At 40.6% G+C, this 20000-nt stretch overlaps 30 non-coding genes across 30 annotated transcripts; 10 read left to right on the top strand and 20 right to left on the bottom strand.

Annotated features, from left to right (window-relative positions):
• Nucleotides 1–322: 322 nt before the first annotated feature.
• Nucleotides 323–394, bottom strand: TRNAE-CUC (transfer RNA glutamic acid (anticodon CUC)). Its single transcript has one exon. It is a non-coding gene; the product is annotated as a tRNA-Glu (tRNA).
• Nucleotides 395–1471: 1077 nt separating this feature from the next.
• On the bottom strand, nucleotides 1472–1543 carry TRNAE-UUC (transfer RNA glutamic acid (anticodon UUC)). Its single transcript has one exon. It is a non-coding gene; the product is annotated as a tRNA-Glu (tRNA).
• An 88-nt stretch (nucleotides 1544–1631) lies between these two features.
• On the top strand, nucleotides 1632–1704 carry TRNAM-CAU (transfer RNA methionine (anticodon CAU)). The gene has a single exon. It is a non-coding gene; the product is annotated as a tRNA-Met (tRNA).
• Nucleotides 1705–2026: 322 nt separating this feature from the next.
• On the bottom strand, nucleotides 2027–2098 carry TRNAE-CUC (transfer RNA glutamic acid (anticodon CUC)). The gene has a single exon. It is a non-coding gene; the product is annotated as a tRNA-Glu (tRNA).
• A 1068-nt stretch (nucleotides 2099–3166) lies between these two features.
• On the bottom strand, nucleotides 3167–3238 carry TRNAE-UUC (transfer RNA glutamic acid (anticodon UUC)). Its single transcript has one exon. It is a non-coding gene; the product is annotated as a tRNA-Glu (tRNA).
• Nucleotides 3239–3326: 88 nt separating this feature from the next.
• Nucleotides 3327–3399, top strand: TRNAM-CAU (transfer RNA methionine (anticodon CAU)). The gene has a single exon. It is a non-coding gene; the product is annotated as a tRNA-Met (tRNA).
• A 322-nt stretch (nucleotides 3400–3721) lies between these two features.
• On the bottom strand, nucleotides 3722–3793 carry TRNAE-CUC (transfer RNA glutamic acid (anticodon CUC)). Its single transcript has one exon. It is a non-coding gene; the product is annotated as a tRNA-Glu (tRNA).
• A 1071-nt stretch (nucleotides 3794–4864) lies between these two features.
• Nucleotides 4865–4936, bottom strand: TRNAE-UUC (transfer RNA glutamic acid (anticodon UUC)). The gene has a single exon. It is a non-coding gene; the product is annotated as a tRNA-Glu (tRNA).
• Nucleotides 4937–5024: 88 nt separating this feature from the next.
• Nucleotides 5025–5097, top strand: TRNAM-CAU (transfer RNA methionine (anticodon CAU)). Its single transcript has one exon. It is a non-coding gene; the product is annotated as a tRNA-Met (tRNA).
• A 322-nt stretch (nucleotides 5098–5419) lies between these two features.
• On the bottom strand, nucleotides 5420–5491 carry TRNAE-CUC (transfer RNA glutamic acid (anticodon CUC)). The gene has a single exon. It is a non-coding gene; the product is annotated as a tRNA-Glu (tRNA).
• A 1070-nt stretch (nucleotides 5492–6561) lies between these two features.
• Nucleotides 6562–6633, bottom strand: TRNAE-UUC (transfer RNA glutamic acid (anticodon UUC)). Its single transcript has one exon. It is a non-coding gene; the product is annotated as a tRNA-Glu (tRNA).
• Nucleotides 6634–6721: 88 nt separating this feature from the next.
• TRNAM-CAU (transfer RNA methionine (anticodon CAU)) lies at nucleotides 6722–6794 on the top strand. The gene has a single exon. It is a non-coding gene; the product is annotated as a tRNA-Met (tRNA).
• A 322-nt stretch (nucleotides 6795–7116) lies between these two features.
• On the bottom strand, nucleotides 7117–7188 carry TRNAE-CUC (transfer RNA glutamic acid (anticodon CUC)). The gene has a single exon. It is a non-coding gene; the product is annotated as a tRNA-Glu (tRNA).
• Nucleotides 7189–8258: 1070 nt separating this feature from the next.
• On the bottom strand, nucleotides 8259–8330 carry TRNAE-UUC (transfer RNA glutamic acid (anticodon UUC)). The gene has a single exon. It is a non-coding gene; the product is annotated as a tRNA-Glu (tRNA).
• An 88-nt stretch (nucleotides 8331–8418) lies between these two features.
• On the top strand, nucleotides 8419–8491 carry TRNAM-CAU (transfer RNA methionine (anticodon CAU)). Its single transcript has one exon. It is a non-coding gene; the product is annotated as a tRNA-Met (tRNA).
• Nucleotides 8492–8813: 322 nt separating this feature from the next.
• On the bottom strand, nucleotides 8814–8885 carry TRNAE-CUC (transfer RNA glutamic acid (anticodon CUC)). The gene has a single exon. It is a non-coding gene; the product is annotated as a tRNA-Glu (tRNA).
• A 1079-nt stretch (nucleotides 8886–9964) lies between these two features.
• On the bottom strand, nucleotides 9965–10036 carry TRNAE-UUC (transfer RNA glutamic acid (anticodon UUC)). The gene has a single exon. It is a non-coding gene; the product is annotated as a tRNA-Glu (tRNA).
• Nucleotides 10037–10124: 88 nt separating this feature from the next.
• On the top strand, nucleotides 10125–10197 carry TRNAM-CAU (transfer RNA methionine (anticodon CAU)). The gene has a single exon. It is a non-coding gene; the product is annotated as a tRNA-Met (tRNA).
• Nucleotides 10198–10519: 322 nt separating this feature from the next.
• TRNAE-CUC (transfer RNA glutamic acid (anticodon CUC)) lies at nucleotides 10520–10591 on the bottom strand. Its single transcript has one exon. It is a non-coding gene; the product is annotated as a tRNA-Glu (tRNA).
• A 1080-nt stretch (nucleotides 10592–11671) lies between these two features.
• On the bottom strand, nucleotides 11672–11743 carry TRNAE-UUC (transfer RNA glutamic acid (anticodon UUC)). The gene has a single exon. It is a non-coding gene; the product is annotated as a tRNA-Glu (tRNA).
• Nucleotides 11744–11831: 88 nt separating this feature from the next.
• TRNAM-CAU (transfer RNA methionine (anticodon CAU)) lies at nucleotides 11832–11904 on the top strand. The gene has a single exon. It is a non-coding gene; the product is annotated as a tRNA-Met (tRNA).
• A 322-nt stretch (nucleotides 11905–12226) lies between these two features.
• TRNAE-CUC (transfer RNA glutamic acid (anticodon CUC)) lies at nucleotides 12227–12298 on the bottom strand. Its single transcript has one exon. It is a non-coding gene; the product is annotated as a tRNA-Glu (tRNA).
• A 1068-nt stretch (nucleotides 12299–13366) lies between these two features.
• Nucleotides 13367–13438, bottom strand: TRNAE-UUC (transfer RNA glutamic acid (anticodon UUC)). Its single transcript has one exon. It is a non-coding gene; the product is annotated as a tRNA-Glu (tRNA).
• Nucleotides 13439–13526: 88 nt separating this feature from the next.
• Nucleotides 13527–13599, top strand: TRNAM-CAU (transfer RNA methionine (anticodon CAU)). The gene has a single exon. It is a non-coding gene; the product is annotated as a tRNA-Met (tRNA).
• Nucleotides 13600–13921: 322 nt separating this feature from the next.
• On the bottom strand, nucleotides 13922–13993 carry TRNAE-CUC (transfer RNA glutamic acid (anticodon CUC)). Its single transcript has one exon. It is a non-coding gene; the product is annotated as a tRNA-Glu (tRNA).
• Nucleotides 13994–15058: 1065 nt separating this feature from the next.
• On the bottom strand, nucleotides 15059–15130 carry TRNAE-UUC (transfer RNA glutamic acid (anticodon UUC)). Its single transcript has one exon. It is a non-coding gene; the product is annotated as a tRNA-Glu (tRNA).
• An 88-nt stretch (nucleotides 15131–15218) lies between these two features.
• Nucleotides 15219–15291, top strand: TRNAM-CAU (transfer RNA methionine (anticodon CAU)). The gene has a single exon. It is a non-coding gene; the product is annotated as a tRNA-Met (tRNA).
• Nucleotides 15292–15613: 322 nt separating this feature from the next.
• TRNAE-CUC (transfer RNA glutamic acid (anticodon CUC)) lies at nucleotides 15614–15685 on the bottom strand. Its single transcript has one exon. It is a non-coding gene; the product is annotated as a tRNA-Glu (tRNA).
• A 2788-nt stretch (nucleotides 15686–18473) lies between these two features.
• On the bottom strand, nucleotides 18474–18545 carry TRNAE-UUC (transfer RNA glutamic acid (anticodon UUC)). Its single transcript has one exon. It is a non-coding gene; the product is annotated as a tRNA-Glu (tRNA).
• An 89-nt stretch (nucleotides 18546–18634) lies between these two features.
• TRNAM-CAU (transfer RNA methionine (anticodon CAU)) lies at nucleotides 18635–18707 on the top strand. The gene has a single exon. It is a non-coding gene; the product is annotated as a tRNA-Met (tRNA).
• Nucleotides 18708–20000: the final 1293 nt, after the last annotated feature.

Genomic DNA, 20000 nt, shown 5'->3' with positions numbered 1-20000 from the left:
GCATATTCCTCTTTTCTTAAGAGATATTGTCCCCAATTTAGAACTTTCCCTTTCAGTTCTAAAACGATTCTGATAATTAAGGAATTGTGAGCCCAAATGACAGACAGTACAAATGGGTTGTTGAGTCTCTTAACACCTTTGGTGTAAAAAGAGGTAGTTGGGAATGATTTGAGCTATGAAACCAAACTCAGTCTTGCGCCAAAAGTCGCAATGAATGGACAAAAAGCTGGTGCTCAGCATTTTTGACGGTTAAGTCCAAATTGTACCTGAGATACGTTTGACTGAAAATAACGCATCAGTAGTTAGTACAGAAAAGGGTACTTTCCCATACCGGGAGTCGAACCCGGGCCGCCTGGGTGAGAACCAGGAATCCTAACCGCTAGACCATATGGGAAATGATGCATAGCGGTATCAGTGACAATGTAAAAAAAAGAAGTTTACTACTTGACACAAGAAACTTCTGCAGTTCAATTTGCGCAACTTGCCTCGTTAACACAGTAGGAAGCAAATCCGTCTCATAAGCTAAAGGTTGAACTTTTGATGCTCAGAAGAGGCACTGGCCCCTTGTTTTTTCAATCAATTCTGTCTCCATCTTTGCTAGAGAGCCACCGATTTTTCCCATTCAGTACCAAAACATAACCGATTGCAGCAAAGAGGAGAGCTCTAATAACAGACAGGGAAAAAAGGGTTGCTGAGTCCCTTAAAACCTAGGAGTTACAAGTGAGAAATAAGAATGGTTTGAGCGTTGACCTCAAATGGTATGTGGTGCAAATAAATAACCCAAAACTCTGGTGGTTGACATTTTTGCTGCATAGAGCAGTTCCAACCTAAACTGATTCCATCTACAAGGTTTGTGGCAGTTTTTGAATGTGCGTACATATGCCAAAGGAGGTCACTCCCATAGCAGGAATTGAACCAGTCAACCAGCGATGCTAGGTCCTTTTCCGCATGGGGCAAGCTTTACACTAACCAACAAGACAGGTTTAAAAAAAAAAAAAAAAAAAAAAAAAAAAAAGAGGTTTTTTGCTTTGATTAAATAAATTTTACATTACTAAAGCTAAAACTTTCCACATGAACACCATAATTAGCATATCAGTTGGCAATCTGAAGAATATGAGTTTATTCCTCACATGTGGTACTACTCCCTCCTTTTCTCAGGAGACTGTGTTACCAACTCAGAACTTTCCCATTAATTTCTGAAATGTTTCCGATTGGAAATGAAGTAGGAGCCCTAATGACAGACAGAACACATGGATTGTTGGGCCCCTAACACTTTGGAGTAAAAAGGTGTAGTTGAGAATGAGTTAAGCTATGAAACAAAATTAAATCTTGTGCAAAAGGTCCGAATGAATGAAAAATACCCTGGTGTTCAGCATTTTTGACTGCAAAGTGCAAATTCTATCTGAAGTACTTTTATTTGCAAAACACATTTCAGTCTTTGAATGTTGGCAGTAGTACAGAAAAAAGTGAATTCCCATACCGGGAGTCGAACCCGGGCCGCCTGGGTGAAAACCAGGAATCCTAACCGCTAGACCATATGGGAATAGATACCTTCAAGCTCGTTGACAATATGAAAAAAATAAGTTTCGTGCCTTGCACAAGAAGTGTCTGCAGATTAGCTTGTGTGTCTTGCCTCGTTAGCGCAGTAGGTAGCGCGTCAGTCTCATAATCTGAAGGTCGTGAGTTCGATCCTCACACGGGGCAGCATATTCCTCTTTTCTTAAGAGATATTGTCCCCAATTTAGAACTTTCCCTTTCAGTTCTAAAACGATTCTGATAATTAAGGAATTGTGAGCCCAAATGACAGACAGTACAAATGGGTTGTTGAGTCTCTTAACACCTTTGGTGTAAAAAGAGGTAGTTGGGAATGATTTGAGCTATGAAACCAAACTCAGTCTTGCGCCAAAAGTCGCAATGAATGGACAAAAAGCTGGTGCTCAGCATTTTTGACGGTTAAGTCCAAATTGTACCTGAGATACGTTTGACTGAAAATAACGCATCAGTAGTTAGTACAGAAAAGGGTACTTTCCCATACCGGGAGTCGAACCCGGGCCGCCTGGGTGAGAACCAGGAATCCTAACCGCTAGACCATATGGGAAATGATGCATAGCGGTATCAGTGACAATGTAAAAAAAAGAAGTTTACTACTTGACACAAGAAACTTCTGCAGTTCAATTTGCGCAACTTGCCTCGTTAACACAGTAGGAAGCAAATCCGTCTCATAAGCTAAAGGTTGAACTTTTGATGCTCAGAAGAGGCACTGGCCCCTTGTTTTTTCAATCAATTCTGTCTCCATCTTTGCTAGAGAGCCACCGATTTTTCCCATTCAGTACCAAAACATAACCGATTGCAGCAAAGAGGAGAGCTCTAATAACAGACAGGGAAAAAAGGGTTGCTGAGTCCCTTAAAACCTAGGAGTTACAAGTGAGAAATAAGAATGGTTTGAGCGTTGACCTCAAATGGTATGTGGTGCAAATAAATAACCCAAAACTCTGGTGGTTGACATTTTTGCTGCATAGAGCAGTTCCAACCTAAACTGATTCCATCTACAAGGTTTGTGGCAGTTTTTGAATGTGCGTACATATGCCAAAGGAGGTCACTCCCATAGCAGGAATTGAACCAGTCAACCAGCGATGCTAGGTCCTTTTCCGCATGGGGCAAGCTTTACACTAACCAACAAGACAGGTTAAAAAAAAAAAAAAAAAAAAAAGAAGTTTTTTGCTTTGATTAAATCAATTTTACATTACTAAAGCTAAAACTTTCCACATGAACACCATAATTAGCATATCAGTTGGCAATCTGAAGAATATGAGTTTATTCCTCACATGTGGTACTACTCCCTCCTTTTCTCAGGAGACTGTGTTACCAACTCAGAACTTTCCCATTAATTTCTGAAATGTTTCCGATTGGAAATGAAGTAGGAGCCCTAATGACAGACAGAACACATGGATTGTTGGGCCCCTAACACTTTGGAGTAAAAAGGTGTAGTTGAGAATGAGTTAAGCTATGAAACAAAATTAAATCTTGTGCAAAAGGTCAGAATGAATGAAAAATACCCTGGTGTTCAGCATTTTTGACTGCAAAGTGCAAATTCTATCTGAAGTACTTTTATTTGCAAAACACATTTCAGTCTTTGAATGTTGGCAGTAGTACAGAAAAAAGTGAATTCCCATACCGGGAGTCGAACCCGGGCCGCCTGGGTGAAAACCAGGAATCCTAACCGCTAGACCATATGGGAATAGATACCTTCAAGCTCGTTGACAATATGAAAAAAATAAGTTTCGTGCCTTGCACAAGAAGTGTCTGCAGATTAGCTTGTGTGTCTTGCCTCGTTAGCGCAGTAGGTAGCGCGTCAGTCTCATAATCTGAAGGTCGTGAGTTCGATCCTCACACGGGGCAGCATATTCCTCTTTTCTTAAGAGATATTGTCCCCAATTTAGAACTTTCCCTTTCAGTTCTAAAACGATTCTGATAATTAAGGAATTGTGAGCCCAAATGACAGACAGTACAAATGGGTTGTTGAGTCTCTTAACACCTTTGGTGTAAAAAGAGGTAGTTGGGAATGATTTGAGCTATGAAACCAAACTCAGTCTTGCGCCAAAAGTCGCAATGAATGGACAAAAAGCTGGTGCTCAGCATTTTTGACGGTTAAGTCCAAATTGTACCTGAGATACGTTTGACTGAAAATAACGCATCAGTAGTTAGTACAGAAAAGGGTACTTTCCCATACCGGGAGTCGAACCCGGGCCGCCTGGGTGAGAACCAGGAATCCTAACCGCTAGACCATATGGGAAATGATGCATAGCGGTATCAGTGACAATGTAAAAAAAAGAAGTTTACTACTTGACACAAGAAACTTCTGCAGTTCAATTTGCGCAACTTGCCTCGTTAACACAGTAGGAAGCAAATCCGTCTCATAAGCTAAAGGTTGAACTTTTGATGCTCAGAAGAGGCACTGGCCCCTTGTTTTTTCAATCAATTCTGTCTCCATCTTTGCTAGAGAGCCACCGATTTTTCCCATTCAGTACCAAAACATAACCGATTGCAGCAAAGAGGAGAGCTCTAATAACAGACAGGGAAAAAAGGGTTGCTGAGTCCCTTAAAACCTAGGAGTTACAAGTGAGAAATAAGAATGGTTTGAGCGTTGACCTCAAATGGTATGTGGTGCAAATAAATAACCCAAAACTCTGGTGGTTGACATTTTTGCTGCATAGAGCAGTTCCAACCTAAACTGATTCCATCTACAAGGTTTGTGGCAGTTTTTGAATGTGCGTACATATGCCAAAGGAGGTCACTCCCATAGCAGGAATTGAACCAGTCAACCAGCGATGCTAGGTCCTTTTCCGCATGGGGCAAGCTTTACACTAACCAACAAGACAGGTTTAAAAAAAAAAAAAAAAAAAAAAAAGAAGTTTTTTGCTTTGATTAAATCAATTTTACATTACTAAAGCTAAAACTTTCCACATGAACACCATAATTAGCATATCAGTTGGCAATCTGAAGAATATGAGTTTATTCCTCACATGTGGTACTACTCCCTCCTTTTCTCAGGAGACTGTGTTACCAACTCAGAACTTTCCCATTAATTTCTGAAATGTTTCCGATTGGAAATGAAGTAGGAGCCCTAATGACAGACAGAACACATGGATTGTTGGGCCCCTAACACTTTGGAGTAAAAAGGTGTAGTTGAGAATGAGTTAAGCTATGAAACAAAATTAAATCTTGTGCAAAAGGTCAGAATGAATGAAAAATACCCTGGTGTTCAGCATTTTTGACTGCAAAGTGCAAATTCTATCTGAAGTACTTTTATTTGCAAAACACATTTCAGTCTTTGAATGTTGGCAGTAGTACAGAAAAAAGTGAATTCCCATACCGGGAGTCGAACCCGGGCCGCCTGGGTGAAAACCAGGAATCCTAACCGCTAGACCATATGGGAATAGATACCTTCAAGCTCGTTGACAATATGAAAAAAATAAGTTTCGTGCCTTGCACAAGAAGTGTCTGCAGATTAGCTTGTGTGTCTTGCCTCGTTAGCGCAGTAGGTAGCGCGTCAGTCTCATAATCTGAAGGTCGTGAGTTCGATCCTCACACGGGGCAGCATATTCCTCTTTTCTTAAGAGATATTGTCCCCAATTTAGAACTTTCCCTTTCAGTTCTAAAACGATTCTGATAATTAAGGAATTGTGAGCCCAAATGACAGACAGTACAAATGGGTTGTTGAGTCTCTTAACACCTTTGGTGTAAAAAGAGGTAGTTGGGAATGATTTGAGCTATGAAACCAAACTCAGTCTTGCGCCAAAAGTCGCAATGAATGGACAAAAAGCTGGTGCTCAGCATTTTTGACGGTTAAGTCCAAATTGTACCTGAGATACGTTTGACTGAAAATAACGCATCAGTAGTTAGTACAGAAAAGGGTACTTTCCCATACCGGGAGTCGAACCCGGGCCGCCTGGGTGAGAACCAGGAATCCTAACCGCTAGACCATATGGGAAATGATGCATAGCGGTATCAGTGACAATGTAAAAAAAAGAAGTTTACTACTTGACACAAGAAACTTCTGCAGTTCAATTTGCGCAACTTGCCTCGTTAACACAGTAGGAAGCAAATCCGTCTCATAAGCTAAAGGTTGAACTTTTGATGCTCAGAAGAGGCACTGGCCCCTTGTTTTTTCAATCAATTCTGTCTCCATCTTTGCTAGAGAGCCACCGATTTTTCCCATTCAGTACCAAAACATAACCGATTGCAGCAAAGAGGAGAGCTCTAATAACAGACAGGGAAAAAAGGGTTGCTGAGTCCCTTAAAACCTAGGAGTTACAAGTGAGAAATAAGAATGGTTTGAGCGTTGACCTCAAATGGTATGTGGTGCAAATAAATAACCCAAAACTCTGGTGGTTGACATTTTTGCTGCATAGAGCAGTTCCAACCTAAACTGATTCCATCTACAAGGTTTGTGGCAGTTTTTGAATGTGCGTACATATGCCAAAGGAGGTCACTCCCATAGCAGGAATTGAACCAGTCAACCAGCGATGCTAGGTCCTTTTCCGCATGGGGCAAGCTTTACACTAACCAACAAGACAGGTTTAAAAAAAAAAAAAAAAAAAAAAAGAAGTTTTTTGCTTTGATTAAATCAATTTTACATTACTAAAGCTAAAACTTTCCACATGAACACCATAATTAGCATATCAGTTGGCAATCTGAAGAATATGAGTTTATTCCTCACATGTGGTACTACTCCCTCCTTTTCTCAGGAGACTGTGTTACCAACTCAGAACTTTCCCATTAATTTCTGAAATGTTTCCGATTGGAAATGAAGTAGGAGCCCTAATGACAGACAGAACACATGGATTGTTGGGCCCCTAACACTTTGGAGTAAAAAGGTGTAGTTGAGAATGAGTTAAGCTATGAAACAAAATTAAATCTTGTGCAAAAGGTCAGAATGAATGAAAAATACCCTGGTGTTCAGCATTTTTGACTGCAAAGTGCAAATTCTATCTGAAGTACTTTTATTTGCAAAACACATTTCAGTCTTTGAATGTTGGCAGTAGTACAGAAAAAAGTGAATTCCCATACCGGGAGTCGAACCCGGGCCGCCTGGGTGAAAACCAGGAATCCTAACCGCTAGACCATATGGGAATAGATACCTTCAAGCTCGTTGACAATATGAAAAAAATAAGTTTCGTGCCTTGCACAAGAAGTGTCTGCAGATTAGCTTGTGTGTCTTGCCTCGTTAGCGCAGTAGGTAGCGCGTCAGTCTCATAATCTGAAGGTCGTGAGTTCGATCCTCACACGGGGCAGCATATTCCTCTTTTCTTAAGAGATATTGTCCCCAATTTAGAACTTTCCCTTTCAGTTCTAAAACGATTCTGATAATTAAGGAATTGTGAGCCCAAATGACAGACAGTACAAATGGGTTGTTGAGTCTCTTAACACCTTTGGTGTAAAAAGAGGTAGTTGGGAATGATTTGAGCTATGAAACCAAACTCAGTCTTGCGCCAAAAGTCGCAATGAATGGACAAAAAGCTGGTGCTCAGCATTTTTGACGGTTAAGTCCAAATTGTACCTGAGATACGTTTGACTGAAAATAACGCATCAGTAGTTAGTACAGAAAAGGGTACTTTCCCATACCGGGAGTCGAACCCGGGCCGCCTGGGTGAGAACCAGGAATCCTAACCGCTAGACCATATGGGAAATGATGCATAGCGGTATCAGTGACAATGTAAAAAAAAGAAGTTTACTACTTGACACAAGAAACTTCTGCAGTTCAATTTGCGCAACTTGCCTCGTTAACACAGTAGGAAGCAAATCCGTCTCATAAGCTAAAGGTTGAACTTTTGATGCTCAGAAGAGGCACTGGCCCCTTGTTTTTTCAATCAATTCTGTCTCCATCTTTGCTAGAGAGCCACCGATTTTTCCCATTCAGTACCAAAACATAACCGATTGCAGCAAAGAGGAGAGCTCTAATAACAGACAGGGAAAAAAGGGTTGCTGAGTCCCTTAAAACCTAGGAGTTACAAGTGAGAAATAAGAATGGTTTGAGCGTTGACCTCAAATGGTATGTGGTGCAAATAAATAACCCAAAACTCTGGTGGTTGACATTTTTGCTGCATAGAGCAGTTCCAACCTAAACTGATTCCATCTACAAGGTTTGTGGCAGTTTTTGAATGTGCGTACATATGCCAAAGGAGGTCACTCCCATAGCAGGAATTGAACCAGTCAACCAGCGATGCTAGGTCCTTTTCCGCATGGGGCAAGCTTTACACTAACCAACAAGACAGGTTTAAAAAAAAAAAAAAAAAAAAAAAGAAGTTTTTTGCTTTGATTAAATCAATTTTACATTACTAAAGCTAAAACTTTCCACATGAACACCATAATTAGCATATCAGTTGGCAATCTGAAGAATATGAGTTTATTCCTCACATGTGGTACTACTCCCTCCTTTTCTCAGGAGACTGTGTTACCAACTCAGAACTTTCCCATTAATTTCTGAAATGTTTCCGATTGGAAATGAAGTAGGAGCCCTAATGACAGACAGAACACATGGATTGTTGGGCCCCTAACACTTTGGAGTAAAAAGGTGTAGTTGAGAATGAGTTAAGCTATGAAACAAAATTAAATCTTGTGCAAAAGGTCAGAATGAATGAAAAATACCCTGGTGTTCAGCATTTTTGACTGCAAAGTGCAAATTCTATCTGAAGTACTTTTATTTGCAAAACACATTTCAGTCTTTGAATGTTGGCAGTAGTACAGAAAAAAGTGAATTCCCATACCGGGAGTCGAACCCGGGCCGCCTGGGTGAAAACCAGGAATCCTAACCGCTAGACCATATGGGAATAGATACCTTCAAGCTCGTTGACAATATGAAAAAAATAAGTTTCGTGCCTTGCACAAGAAGTGTCTGCAGATTAGCTTGTGTGTCTTGCCTCGTTAGCGCAGTAGGTAGCGCGTCAGTCTCATAATCTGAAGGTCGTGAGTTCGATCCTCACACGGGGCAGCATATTCCTCTTTTCTTAAGAGATATTGTCCCCAATTTAGAACTTTCCCTTTCAGTTCTAAAACGATTCTGATAATTAAGGAATTGTGAGCCCAAATGACAGACAGTACAAATGGGTTGTTGAGTCTCTTAACACCTTTGGTGTAAAAAGAGGTAGTTGGGAATGATTTGAGCTATGAAACCAAACTCAGTCTTGCGCCAAAAGTCGCAATGAATGGACAAAAAGCTGGTGCTCAGCATTTTTGACGGTTAAGTCCAAATTGTACCTGAGATACGTTTGACTGAAAATAACGCATCAGTAGTTAGTACAGAAAAGGGTACTTTCCCATACCGGGAGTCGAACCCGGGCCGCCTGGGTGAGAACCAGGAATCCTAACCGCTAGACCATATGGGAAATGATGCATAGCGGTATCAGTGACAATGTAAAAAAAAGAAGTTTACTACTTGACACAAGAAACTTCTGCAGTTCAATTTGCGCAACTTGCCTCGTTAACACAGTAGGAAGCAAATCCGTCTCATAAGCTAAAGGTTGAACTTTTGATGCTCAGAAGAGGCACTGGCCCCTTGTTTTTTCAATCAATTCTGTCTCCATCTTTGCTAGAGAGCCACCGATTTTTCCCATTCAGTACCAAAACATAACCGATTGCAGCAAAGAGGAGAGCTCTAATAACAGACAGGGAAAAAAGGGTTGCTGAGTCCCTTAAAACCTAGGAGTTACAAGTGAGAAATAAGAATGGTTTGAGCGTTGACCTCAAATGGTATGTGGTGCAAATAAATAACCCAAAACTCTGGTGGTTGACATTTTTGCTGCATAGAGCAGTTCCAACCTAAACTGATTCCATCTACAAGGTTTGTGGCAGTTTTTGAATGTGCGTACATATGCCAAAGGAGGTCACTCCCATAGCAGGAATTGAACCAGTCAACCAGCGATGCTAGGTCCTTTTCCGCATGGGGCAAGCTTTACACTAACCAACAAGACAGGTTTAAAAAAAAAAAAAAAAAAAAAAAAAAAAAAAAGAAGTTTTTTGCTTTGATTAAATCAATTTTACATTACTAAAGCTAAAACTTTCCACATGAACACCATAATTAGCATATCAGTTGGCAATCTGAAGAATATGAGTTTATTCCTCACATGTGGTACTACTCCCTCCTTTTCTCAGGAGACTGTGTTACCAACTCAGAACTTTCCCATTAATTTCTGAAATGTTTCCGATTGGAAATGAAGTAGGAGCCCTAATGACAGACAGAACACATGGATTGTTGGGCCCCTAACACTTTGGAGTAAAAAGGTGTAGTTGAGAATGAGTTAAGCTATGAAACAAAATTAAATCTTGTGCAAAAGGTCAGAATGAATGAAAAATACCCTGGTGTTCAGCATTTTTGACTGCAAAGTGCAAATTCTATCTGAAGTACTTTTATTTGCAAAACACATTTCAGTCTTTGAATGTTGGCAGTAGTACAGAAAAAAGTGAATTCCCATACCGGGAGTCGAACCCGGGCCGCCTGGGTGAAAACCAGGAATCCTAACCGCTAGACCATATGGGAATAGATACCTTCAAGCTCGTTGACAATATGAAAAAAATAAGTTTCGTGCCTTGCACAAGAAGTGTCTGCAGATTAGCTTGTGTGTCTTGCCTCGTTAGCGCAGTAGGTAGCGCGTCAGTCTCATAATCTGAAGGTCGTGAGTTCGATCCTCACACGGGGCAGCATATTCCTCTTTTCTTAAGAGATATTGTCCCCAATTTAGAACTTTCCCTTTCAGTTCTAAAACGATTCTGATAATTAAGGAATTGTGAGCCCAAATGACAGACAGTACAAATGGGTTGTTGAGTCTCTTAACACCTTTGGTGTAAAAAGAGGTAGTTGGGAATGATTTGAGCTATGAAACCAAACTCAGTCTTGCGCCAAAAGTCGCAATGAATGGACAAAAAGCTGGTGCTCAGCATTTTTGACGGTTAAGTCCAAATTGTACCTGAGATACGTTTGACTGAAAATAACGCATCAGTAGTTAGTACAGAAAAGGGTACTTTCCCATACCGGGAGTCGAACCCGGGCCGCCTGGGTGAGAACCAGGAATCCTAACCGCTAGACCATATGGGAAATGATGCATAGCGGTATCAGTGACAATGTAAAAAAAAGAAGTTTACTACTTGACACAAGAAACTTCTGCAGTTCAATTTGCGCAACTTGCCTCGTTAACACAGTAGGAAGCAAATCCGTCTCATAAGCTAAAGGTTGAACTTTTGATGCTCAGAAGAGGCACTGGCCCCTTGTTTTTTCAATCAATTCTGTCTCCATCTTTGCTAGAGAGCCACCGATTTTTCCCATTCAGTACCAAAACATAACCGATTGCAGCAAAGAGGAGAGCTCTAATAACAGACAGGGAAAAAAGGGTTGCTGAGTCCCTTAAAACCTAGGAGTTACAAGTGAGAAATAAGAATGGTTTGAGCGTTGACCTCAAATGGTATGTGGTGCAAATAAATAACCCAAAACTCTGGTGGTTGACATTTTTGCTGCATAGAGCAGTTCCAACCTAAACTGATTCCATCTACAAGGTTTGTGGCAGTTTTTGAATGTGCGTACATATGCCAAAGGAGGTCACTCCCATAGCAGGAATTGAACCAGTCAACCAGCGATGCTAGGTCCTTTTCCGCATGGGGCAAGCTTTACACTAACCAACAAGACAGGTTTAAAAAAAAAAAAAAAAAAAAAAAAAAAAAAAAAGAAGTTTTTTGCTTTGATTAAATCAATTTTACATTACTAAAGCTAAAACTTTCCACATGAACACCATAATTAGCATATCAGTTGGCAATCTGAAGAATATGAGTTTATTCCTCACATGTGGTACTACTCCCTCCTTTTCTCAGGAGACTGTGTTACCAACTCAGAACTTTCCCATTAATTTCTGAAATGTTTCCGATTGGAAATGAAGTAGGAGCCCTAATGACAGACAGAACACATGGATTGTTGGGCCCCTAACACTTTGGAGTAAAAAGGTGTAGTTGAGAATGAGTTAAGCTATGAAACAAAATTAAATCTTGTGCAAAAGGTCAGAATGAATGAAAAATACCCTGGTGTTCAGCATTTTTGACTGCAAAGTGCAAATTCTATCTGAAGTACTTTTATTTGCAAAACACATTTCAGTCTTTGAATGTTGGCAGTAGTACAGAAAAAAGTGAATTCCCATACCGGGAGTCGAACCCGGGCCGCCTGGGTGAAAACCAGGAATCCTAACCGCTAGACCATATGGGAATAGATACCTTCAAGCTCGTTGACAATATGAAAAAAATAAGTTTCGTGCCTTGCACAAGAAGTGTCTGCAGATTAGCTTGTGTGTCTTGCCTCGTTAGCGCAGTAGGTAGCGCGTCAGTCTCATAATCTGAAGGTCGTGAGTTCGATCCTCACACGGGGCAGCATATTCCTCTTTTCTTAAGAGATATTGTCCCCAATTTAGAACTTTCCCTTTCAGTTCTAAAACGATTCTGATAATTAAGGAATTGTGAGCCCAAATGACAGACAGTACAAATGGGTTGTTGAGTCTCTTAACACCTTTGGTGTAAAAAGAGGTAGTTGGGAATGATTTGAGCTATGAAACCAAACTCAGTCTTGCGCCAAAAGTCGCAATGAATGGACAAAAAGCTGGTGCTCAGCATTTTTGACGGTTAAGTCCAAATTGTACCTGAGATACGTTTGACTGAAAATAACGCATCAGTAGTTAGTACAGAAAAGGGTACTTTCCCATACCGGGAGTCGAACCCGGGCCGCCTGGGTGAGAACCAGGAATCCTAACCGCTAGACCATATGGGAAATGATGCATAGCGGTATCAGTGACAATGTAAAAAAAAGAAGTTTACTACTTGACACAAGAAACTTCTGCAGTTCAATTTGCGCAACTTGCCTCGTTAACACAGTAGGAAGCAAATCCGTCTCATAAGCTAAAGGTTGAACTTTTGATGCTCAGAAGAGGCACTGGCCCCTTGTTTTTTCAATCAATTCTGTCTCCATCTTTGCTAGAGAGCCACCGATTTTTCCCATTCAGTACCAAAACATAACCGATTGCAGCAAAGAGGAGAGCTCTAATAACAGACAGGGAAAAAAGGGTTGCTGAGTCCCTTAAAACCTAGGAGTTACAAGTGAGAAATAAGAATGGTTTGAGCGTTGACCTCAAATGGTATGTGGTGCAAATAAATAACCCAAAACTCTGGTGGTTGACATTTTTGCTGCATAGAGCAGTTCCAACCTAAACTGATTCCATCTACAAGGTTTGTGGCAGTTTTTGAATGTGCGTACATATGCCAAAGGAGGTCACTCCCATAGCAGGAATTGAACCAGTCAACCAGCGATGCTAGGTCCTTTTCCGCATGGGGCAAGCTTTACACTAACCAACAAGACAGGTTTAAAAAAAAAAAAAAAAAAAAAGAAGTTTTTTGCTTTGATTAAATCAATTTTACATTACTAAAGCTAAAACTTTCCACATGAACACCATAATTAGCATATCAGTTGGCAATCTGAAGAATATGAGTTTATTCCTCACATGTGGTACTACTCCCTCCTTTTCTCAGGAGACTGTGTTACCAACTCAGAACTTTCCCATTAATTTCTGAAATGTTTCCGATTGGAAATGAAGTAGGAGCCCTAATGACAGACAGAACACATGGATTGTTGGGCCCCTAACACTTTGGAGTAAAAAGGTGTAGTTGAGAATGAGTTAAGCTATGAAACAAAATTAAATCTTGTGCAAAAGGTCAGAATGAATGAAAAATACCCTGGTGTTCAGCATTTTTGACTGCAAAGTGCAAATTCTATCTGAAGTACTTTTATTTGCAAAACACATTTCAGTCTTTGAATGTTGGCAGTAGTACAGAAAAAAGTGAATTCCCATACCGGGAGTCGAACCCGGGCCGCCTGGGTGAAAACCAGGAATCCTAACCGCTAGACCATATGGGAATAGATACCTTCAAGCTCGTTGACAATATGAAAAAAATAAGTTTCGTGCCTTGCACAAGAAGTGTCTGCAGATTAGCTTGTGTGTCTTGCCTCGTTAGCGCAGTAGGTAGCGCGTCAGTCTCATAATCTGAAGGTCGTGAGTTCGATCCTCACACGGGGCAGCATATTCCTCTTTTCTTAAGAGATATTGTCCCCAATTTAGAACTTTCCCTTTCAGTTCTAAAACGATTCTGATAATTAAGGAATTGTGAGCCCAAATGACAGACAGTACAAATGGGTTGTTGAGTCTCTTAACACCTTTGGTGTAAAAAGAGGTAGTTGGGAATGATTTGAGCTATGAAACCAAACTCAGTCTTGCGCCAAAAGTCGCAATGAATGGACAAAAAGCTGGTGCTCAGCATTTTTGACGGTTAAGTCCAAATTGTACCTGAGATACGTTTGACTGAAAATAACGCATCAGTAGTTAGTACAGAAAAGGGTACTTTCCCATACCGGGAGTCGAACCCGGGCCGCCTGGGTGAGAACCAGGAATCCTAACCGCTAGACCATATGGGAAATGATGCATAGCGGTATCAGTGACAATGTAAAAAAAAGAAGTTTACTACTTGACACAAGAAACTTCTGCAGTTCAATTTGCGCAACTTGCCTCGTTAACACAGTAGGAAGCAAATCCGTCTCATAAGCTAAAGGTTGAACTTTTGATGCTCAGAAGAGGCACTGGCCCCTTGTTTTTTCAATCAATTCTGTCTCCATCTTTGCTAGAGAGCCACCGATTTTTCCCATTCAGTACCAAAACATAACCGATTGCAGCAAAGAGGAGAGCTCTAATAACAGACAGGGAAAAAAGGGTTGCTGAGTCCCTTAAAACCTAGGAGTTACAAGTGAGAAATAAGAATGGTTTGAGCGTTGACCTCAAATGGTATGTGGTGCAAATAAATAACCCAAAACTCTGGTGGTTGACATTTTTGCTGCATAGAGCAGTTCCAACCTAAACTGATTCCATCTACAAGGTTTGTGGCAGTTTTTGAATGTGCGTACATATGCCAAAGGAGGTCACTCCCATAGCAGGAATTGAACCAGTCAACAGCGATGCTAGGTCCTTTTCCGCATGGGGCAAGCTTTACACTAACCAACAAGACAGGTTTAAAAAAAAAAAAAAAAAAAAAGAAGTTTTTTGCTTTGATTAAATCAATTTTACATTACTAAAGCTAAAACTTTCCACATGAACACCATAATTAGCATATCAGTTGGCAATCTGAAGAATATGAGTTTATTCCTCACATGTGGTACTACTCCCTCCTTTTCTCAGGAGACTGTGTTACCAACTCAGAACTTTCCATTAATTTCTGAAATGTTTCCGATTGGAAATGAAGTAGGAGCCCTAATGACAGACAGAACACATGGATTGTTGGGCCCCTAACACTTTGGAGTAAAAAGGTGTAGTTGAGAATGAGTTAAGCTATGAAACAAATTAAATCTTGTGCAAAAGGTCAGAATGAATGAAAAATACCCTGGTGTTCAGCATTTTTGACTGCAAAGTGCAAATTCTATCTGAAGTACTTTTATTTGCAAAACACATTTCAGTCTTTGAATGTTGGCAGTAGTACAGAAAAAAGTGAATTCCCATACCGGGAGTCGAACCCGGGCCGCCTGGGTGAAAACCAGGAATCCTAACCGCTAGACCATATGGGAATAGATACCTTCAAGCTCGTTGACAATATGAAAAAAATAAGTTTCGTGCCTTGCACAAGAAGTGTCTGCAGATTAGCTTGTGTGTCTTGCCTCGTTAGCGCAGTAGGTAGCGCGTCAGTCTCATAATCTGAAGGTCGTGAGTTCGATCCTCACACGGGGCAGCATATTCCTCTTTTCTTAAGAGATATTGTCCCCAATTTAGAACTTTCCCTTTCAGTTCTAAAACGATTCTGATAATTAAGGAATTGTGAGCCCAAATGACAGACAGTACAAATGGGTTGTTGAGTCTCTTAACACCTTTGGTGTAAAAAGAGGTAGTTGGGAATGATTTGAGCTATGAAACCAAACTCAGTCTTGCGCCAAAAGTCGCAATGAAGGGACAAAAAGCTGGTGCTCAGCATTTTTGACGGTTAAGTCCAAATTGTACCTGAGATACGTTTGACTGAAAATAACGCATCAGTAGTTAGTACAGAAAAGGGTACTTTCCCATACCGGGAGTCGAACCCGGGCCGCCTGGGTGAGAACCAGGAATCCTAACCGCTAGACCATATGGGAAATGATGCATAGCGGTATCAGTGACAATGTAAAAAAAAGAAGTTTACTACTTGACACAAGAAACTTCTGCAGTTCAATTTGCGCAACTTGCCTCGTTAACACAGTAGGAAGCAAATCCGTCTCATAAGCTAAAGGTTGAACTTTTGATGCTCAGAAGAGGCACTGGCCCCTTGTTTTTTCAATCAATTCTGTCTCCATCTTTGCTAGAGAGCCACCGATTTTTCCCATTCAGTACCAAAACATAACCGATTGCAGCAAAGAGGAGAGCTCTAATAACAGACAGGGAAAAAAGGGGTTGCTGAGTCCCTTAAAACCTAGGAGTTACAAGTGAGAAATAAGAATGGTTTTGAGCGTTGACCTCAAATGGTATGTGGTGCAATAAATAACCCAAAACTCTGGTGGTTGACATTTTTGCTGCATAGAGCAGTTCCAACCTAAACTGATTCCATCTACAAGGTTTGTGGCAGTTTTTGAATGTGCGTACATATGCCAAAGGAGGTCACTCCCATAGCAGGAATTGAACCAGTCAACCAGCGATGCTAGGTCCTTTTCCGCATGGGGCAAGCTTTACACTAACCAACAAGACAGGTTTAAAAAAAAAAAAAAAAAAAAAAAAAGAAGTTTTTTGCTTTGATTAAATCAATTTTACATTACTAAAGCTAAAACTTTCCCACATGAACACCATAATTAGCATATCAGTTGGCAATCTGAAGAATATGAGTTTATTCCTCACATGTGGTACTACTCCCTCCTTTTCTCAGGAGACTGTGTTACCAACTCAGAACTTTCCCATTAATTTCTGAAATGTTTCCGATTGGAAATGAAGTAGGAGCCCTAATGACAGACAGAACACATGGATTGTTGGGCCCCTAACACTTTGGAGTAAAAAGGTGTAGTTGAGAATGAGTTAAGCTATGAAACAAAATTAAATCTTGTTGCAAAAGGTCAGAATGAATGAAAAATACCCTGGTGTTCAGCATTTTTGACTGCAAAGTGCAAATTCTATCTGAAGTACTTTTATTTGCAAAACACATTTCAGTCTTTGGAATGTTGGCAGTAGTACCAGAAAAAAGTGAATTCCCATACCGGGAGTCGAACCCGGGCCGCCTGGGTGAAAAACCAGGAATCCTAACCGCTAGACCATATGGGAATAGATACCTTCAAGCTCGTTGACAATATGAAAAAAATAAGTTTTGTGCCTTGCACAAGAAGTGTCTGCAGATTAGCTTGTGTGTCTTGCCTCGTTAGCGCAGTAGGTAGCGCGTCAGTCTCATAATCTGAAGGGTCGTGAGTTCGATCCTCACACGGGGCAGCATATTCCTCTTTTCTTAAGAGATATTGTCCCTCAATTTAGAACTTTCCCTTTCAGTTCTAAAACGATTCTGATAATTAAGGAATTTGTGAGCCCAAATGACAGACAGTACAAATGGGTTGTTGAGTCTCTTAACACCTTTGGTGTAAAAAGAGGTAGTTGGAATGATTTGAGCTATGAAACCAAACTCAGTCTTGCGCCAAAAGTCGCAATGAATGGACAAAAAGCTGGTGCTCAGCATTTTTGACGGTTAAGTCCAAATTGTACCTGAGATACGTTTGACTGAAAATAACGCATCAGTAGTTAGTACAGAAAAGGGTACTTTCCATACCGGGAGTCGAACCCGGGCCGCCTGGGTGAGAACCAGGACATCCTAACCGCTAGACCATATGGGAAATGATGCATAGCGGTATCAGTGACAATGTAAAAAAAAGAAGTTTACTACTTGACACAAGAAACTTCTGCAGTTCAATTTGCGCAACTTGCCTCCTTAACACAGTAGGAAGCAAATCCGTCTCATAAGCTAAAGGGTTGAACTTTTGATGCTCAGAAGAGGCACTGGCCCCTTGTTTTTTCAATCAATTCTGTCTCATCTTTGCTAGAGAGCCACCGATTTTTCCCATTCAGTACCAAAACATAACCGATTGCAGCAAAGAGGAGAGCTCTAATAACAGACAGGGAAAAAAGGGTTGCTGAGTCCCTTAAAACCTAGGAGTTACAAGTGAGAAATAAGAATGGTTTGAGCGTTGACCTCAAATGGTATGTGGTGCAAATAAATAACCCAAAACTCTGGTGGTTGACATTTTTGCTGCATAGAGCAGTTCCAACCTAAACTGATTCCATCTACAAGGTTTGTGGCAGTTTTTGAATGTGCGTACATATGCCAAAGGAGGTCACTCCCATAGCAGGAATTGAACCAGTCAACCAGCGATGCTAGGTCCTTTTCCGCATGGGGCAAGCTTTACACTAACCAACAAGACAGGTTTAAAAAAAAAAAAAAAAAAAAAAAAAAAAAAAAAAGAAGTTTTTTGCTTTGATTAAATCAATTTTACATTACTAAAGCTAAAACTTTCCACATGAACACCATAATTAGCATATCAGTTGGCAATCTGAAGAATATGAGTTTATTCCTCACATGTGGTACTACTCCCTCCTTTTCTCAGGAGACTGTGTTACCAACTCAGAACTTTCCCATTAATTTCTGAAATGTTTCCGATTGGAAATGAAGTAGGAGCCCTAATGACAGACAGAACACATGGATTGTTGGGCCCCTAACACTTTGGAGTAAAAAGGTGTAGTTGAGAATGAGTTAAGCTATGAAACAAAATTAAATCTTGTGCAAAAGGTCAGAATGAATGAAAAATACCCTGGTGTTCAGCATTTTTGACTGCAAAGTGCAAATTCTATCTGAAGTACTTTTATTTGCAAAACACATTTCAGTCTTTGAATGTTGGCAGTAGTACAGAAAAAAGTGAATTCCCATACCGGGAGTCGAACCCGGGCCGCCTGGGTGAAAACCAGGAATCCTAACCGCTAGACCATATGGGAATAGATACCTTCAAGCTCGTTGGACAATATGAAAAAAATAAGTTTCGTGCCTTGCACAAGAAGTGTCTGCAGATTAGCTTGTGTGTCTTGCCTCGTTAGCGCAGTAGGTAGCGCGTCAGTCTCATAATCTGAAGGTCGTGAGTTCGATCCTCACACGGGGCAGCATATTCCTCTTTTCTTAAGAGATATTGTCCCCAATTAGAACTTTCCCTTTCAGTTCTAAAACGATTCTGATAATTAAGGAATTGTGAGCCCAAATGACAGACAGTACAAATGGGTTGTTGAGCTCTCTTAACACCTTTGGTGTAAAAGAGGTAGTTGGAATGATTTGAGCTATGAAACCAAACTCAGTCTTGCGCCAAAAGTCGCAATGAATGGACAAAAAGCTGTGCTCAGCATTTTTGACGGTTAAGTCCAAATTGTACCTGAGATACGTTTGACTGAAAATAACGCATCAGTAGTTAGTACAGAAAAGGGTACTTTCCATACCGGGAGTCGAACCCGGGGCCGCCTGGGTGAGAACCAGGAATCCTAACCGCTAGACCATATGGGAAATGATGCATAGCGGTATCAGTGACAATGTAAAAAAAAGAAGTTTACTACTTGACACAAGAAACTTCTGCAGTTCAATTTGCGCAACTTGCCTCGTTAACACAGTAGGAAGCAAATCCGTCTCATAAGCTAAAGGTTGAACTTTTGATGCTCAGAAGAGGCACTGGCCCCTTGTTTTTTCAATCAATTCTGTCTCCATCTTTGCTAGAGAGCCACCGATTTTCCCATTCAGTACCAAAACATAACCGATTGCAGCAAAGAGGAGAGCTCTAATAACAGACAGGAAAAAAGGGTTGCTGAGTCCCTTAAAACCTAGGAGTTACAAGTGAGAAATAAGAATGGTTTTGAGCGTTGACCTCAAATGGTATGTGGTGCAAATAAATAACCCAAAACTCTGGTGGTTGACATTTTTGCTGCATAGAGCAGTTCCAAACCTAAACTGATTCCATCTACAAGGTTTGTGGCAGTTTTTGAATGTGCGTACATATGCCAAAGGAGGTCACTCCATAGCAGGAATTGAACCAGTCAACCAGCGATGCTAGGTCCTTTTCCGCATGGGGCAAGCTTTACACTAACCAACAAGACAGGTTTAAAAAAAAAAAAAAAAAAAAAGAAGTTTTTTGCTTTGATTAAATCAATTTTACATTACTAAAGCTAAAACTTTCCACATGAACACCATAATTAGCATATCAGTTGGCAATCTGAAGAATATGAGTTTATTCCTCACATGTGGTACTACTCCCTCCTTTTCTCAGGAGACTGTGTTACCAACTCAGAACTTTCCCATTAATTTCTGAAATGTTTCCGATTGGAAATGAAGTAGGAGCCCTAATGACAGACAGAACACATGGATTGTTGGCCCCTAACACTTTGGAGTAAAAAGGTGTAGTTGAGAATGAGTTA

The sequence above is a fragment of the Ranitomeya imitator genome, chromosome 4 (assembly GCF_032444005.1).
Source record: "Ranitomeya imitator isolate aRanImi1 chromosome 4, aRanImi1.pri, whole genome shotgun sequence".
NCBI classification, from domain to species: domain Eukaryota; kingdom Metazoa; phylum Chordata; class Amphibia; order Anura; family Dendrobatidae; genus Ranitomeya; species Ranitomeya imitator.
This window is presented reverse-complemented; position numbering and strand designations above follow the sequence as displayed.